Source organism: Scylla paramamosain, unplaced genomic scaffold, assembly GCF_035594125.1.
Source record: "Scylla paramamosain isolate STU-SP2022 unplaced genomic scaffold, ASM3559412v1 Contig39, whole genome shotgun sequence".
NCBI classification, from domain to species: domain Eukaryota; kingdom Metazoa; phylum Arthropoda; class Malacostraca; order Decapoda; family Portunidae; genus Scylla; species Scylla paramamosain.
In genome coordinates, this window is record NW_026973704.1 from 99,880 (window position 1) to 104,169 (window position 4,290).

Consider the following 4,290-nt stretch of genomic DNA (forward strand, 5'->3'; position numbering starts at 1 on the left):
GGTGGTGTATTGCGAACGGGTCCTCTTCCCCATCCATGCTCCGTGTACACCTACAGCAATACTAAACAATTTAGACTGTTTGATCGCTGCATTGAAGGAAAAAAGTTAGTGTTATGAAGGTGCATGTGTGTCAGCTCGTGCCACCACCCATGACTCAGGAAGTACAAGCAAAAACACTTGACTGAAACGAGCATTTAATGAAATGGGGTGAAGCTAATGGAATAAATACCATTAAAACTGCCCCTGCATTCATACTTAGCACAGGTGAGGTTGATGATGTGTGCTTTGACATGGAAAAAAATTCCCACCAGAACTGAATAGGCTGGGTGTAATCAAGCTACTGAGCACCATTAAAAAGCAACACCCACACTTCTGTCTTTGCACACACTGGGAAGAAGTCAAGAAAAATATTAATGAAAAAAATATTAACACACACAAAGCACAACGAAAGGAAAAAAAAGGTCCGTGGGTCGCGACAACTCCACACTGGGAACCAGAGCACCTGCTGAGAACGCTGAGCACCGCCCATTATCCCAAGAACGTCAGGCTGCCTCACGCATTCACATCAGGCCAAGTCAACAAGGCAGATCATACGCCCGCAACGCCTCGACTCACAGAGCTCCCCAGAGCTCCCTCACTACCTCCCAGCCCCGCCCTGCATTCCAACGACGAGCCCCTTTCTATTATAAACCCAGCAGGCCAGCGACAAAGGGAGCAAGACATGATGGGGTAACGAGGAGGGCGCCCCTACTACCAGTACATACACACACAGCGGCGGCGAGGCGGTGTATGTATCTATGTATTTATGTATGTGTATGTATCTATGTAAAGAATGTCTTAACACTCAATATCATTAACTTGAACGTCCCCAAACAAGTGGACATTGAAGATTTCTGGAAGCAGCCAGCCATAATAATTGGTTGCATGTACCCACACCGTAAAGCCTCTGCCACTGCTTTTGAATGCATACAAGACATGTTTAGATTAATTAGTACGAAGAATAAGACATTCTTTATATTGTGTGATTTCAATGACAACTTACTTGTTGGTAATAGCAAGATATCTAAGATCATAAAGAGCAACAAGTTAACTCAAGTAAATGATAAACCAACGAGGGTTACGCCAACATCTTCAACTCTTTATCAGATCTTGCTATTACTAACAAGCCCGACACTGTATGCTCCTGTGATGCTGTGCCACAACAGACTGCTGATCATCACCTCACAAGTATTATGACAGATATCAGCAAACCTAAGAGATCGCCAGCTATTCCAACATTTCCACACGTTGGTCATCATACCAAAGAGAAATTTTGTTTTAGGCTTCTTCAGAAGACGCACAATTTTCATATGGTTTTAAGTACAGACGACGTAAATACGCATGTAGATATTTTTAACGCAAATTTTATTAACTGTTTAAACGAATGTGCCCCTTGTTACTAAAGAAATCACAAGACCATTTGCACCATGGACGAGCAACTCAATCCAGGAAGCTATGAATATTGGAAATATTACTCGAGCAAAACTAAAATACGATGGGCATAACGCTCATCTGCAACAACAATACAAACAGGAAAACAAACCAGTTAAAACCCTCATTGGTGAGTGCAAAGCAAAATATTATCACGATGACTTTCTCAACAATAAAGGCAGCATTTAAAAAAAAACATGGAAAACTATTACAGAAACAGTCCCTAACACTAAAAACATTTCCATTACCTCTAATTTTGATAATGTACTCGACAAAGCCAAGGAATTTAATTCTTATTTTGCTAATGTTGGTAATAATTCATATACTAAAACTCAGGAACTCATCCACTGTGAAAATGTGCAATATTCTATCTGTGAGAATGTAGCCTCTGGGATGAGTGGTGAGGACAGCACCTTCAGGCCTCAACCAGCACACACTGACACTGTTATCCTCATGATAAAAGACATGAACGAAACCAGTTCTGTTTGCAGTGATGGCATTCCCAAGAAATTTATAAAGGATGCTCTTTCTATAATAGCCTCGCATATTCCTTGAATAATCACTACCTCAGTAGTTAAAGACGTCTTTCCCACAGCCTGGAAACATGACCTTATAATCCCCATTTTTAAGAGCGGAGACTCGAGCGACCCAAGCAATTTTCGGTTAATTTCACTCTTATCCATTGTCTCTAAAATATTAGAAAAAGTACTTGCTAATCAGGTAATTAAATTTCTGGAACTTAATCACTTGATATCTAACACACAACACGGATTTTGGCCAAAACTATCAACAGAAACTGCTCTCTCTACTATCACTGATAAAATATGTGGCAACATGGACCAAAAGAAAGTAATAATTTTGACTTTGTGTGATCTGTCGAAAGCCTTTGACAGTGTTAGCCACGAGATTCTACTAAGTAAATGCATTAAACTCAATATAGATAACGTCTGGTTTAAGTTACATGAAAGACAGAACACAGTCGGTACGCTTGAGCAACACAGTCTAATAATCCAAATGTAGACTACGAGATTCCACAAGGCTCAGTGCTTGGCCACATTCTGTTCTCGATTTACGTTAATTACCTGGACGACAAATTAAACGTGTGCTGACTAATCCAGTGTGCTGATGATACCCAGTTTGTACAGGCTGACACTGTCAATAATCTCAGGGATCTCATCTCTAAAACTGAAGACGCACTACACAATGTGAAGCAATATTTTCTTAGTAATGGTCTTATGCTAAATCTAAAGAAAACACAATGTATCTTTATTGGCAATAGGCAAATTCTATTACGTATTCCCACAAACACATTCATTAACTGTGAAGGCAACCATATCCACCCGGTGACGCATGTGAAGAACCTGGCCGTTTTTTCCACAGATACATGCTTCTCCATGTACACATCACCGAGCTTTATAAGAAAATCATTGGAATACTGATGTATAGCAACAGAATGAGTGACAATTTTCATAAACCAAGTATGGCATTAATTGTAGAGTCTGTGGTGCTCAGCCTAATAAATTATTGCATTAGTATATGGGACTCCACAAATAAAACTGCTTCTAAACATACAAAAACTGCAAAATTTAGCAGCTAAAGTAGCTACTGGGGGGCGCAGGAAATATGATTACGTCACTCCCGTATTTAAAGATCTACAATGCATGACAGTAAAAGACAAGCACACTTTTGAAAAATGTACAACAATGTATAAAGTTGTATATGGATTATATCCTGAATGGCACATGAAATTTCCCAGTGTCATGGAAAAAACAAGCAGCACAACAAGGCAGCTCAGTGACTTGCACACACCCAAAGCCAGCACTGACTCAGGGGTGAGGGCCACTGCTGTGTCAGGGCACAAACTTTGAAACAATCTGCCCTCTTCTATCAACAACTCGGGGAGCCTGCAAACCTTTAAATCTAAATTGAAATTTTTTTTTTTTTATCTTAGATCATCTTTTATCTTAGGTAGGTCTTTTTATTTTAGGCACCTCATTCTTTTCTTTCTTTTTTTATTTGTTTTATTTTGCACCTTATGTAAGAATAACTAAGAATAACCATGTTACATGAAAATATAGAATTATTATTATTATTATTATTATTATTATTATTATCATTATTATTATTATTATTTCTCTCTCTCTCTCTCTCTCTCTCTCTCTCTCTCTCTCTCTCTCTCTCTCTCTCTCTCTCTCTCTCTCTCTCTCTCTCTCTCTCTCGTAGTAGTAGTAGTAGTAGTAGTAGTAGTAGTAGCAAATAAATAAATAAATAGATATATTGGCAGACAAACAGACTGATGAGAGAGAGAGAGAGAGAGAGAGAGAGAGAGAGAGAGAGAGAGAGAGAGAGAGAGAGAGAGAGAGAGAGAGAGAGAGAGAGAGAGAGCACACCGTACTTTCATCACTATTTTAACATTTAATGGGAAGACCAATAAAGGCAAAATAAAGTAAGATAAAATAAAAAAAAAAAACTTCCCACCGTCATGTACTGTACTTGAAAACTTCAGTGCCTTTGTTTCTCTCATAAACTTTGATATGAAGCATTAAGTTAATTCCTTTGAAAACTGCAATTGTTCTTCACTCAACTTAACTTCATTTGAATAGAAACTTTAAAACTCACGAAGGTACAGAGAGAAAGAGAGAGAGAGAGAGAGAGAGAGAGAGAGAGAGAGAGAGAGAGAGAGAGAGAGAGAGAGAGAGAGAGAGAGAGAGAGAGAGAATCATCCTCTGCTCTTCCTTCACCAGATGTTGCGTGAAACGTAGCGAGAGGGAAAGAGGAGGAGGAGGAGGAGGAGGAGGAGAAAACACGGGAAAGAAGGAG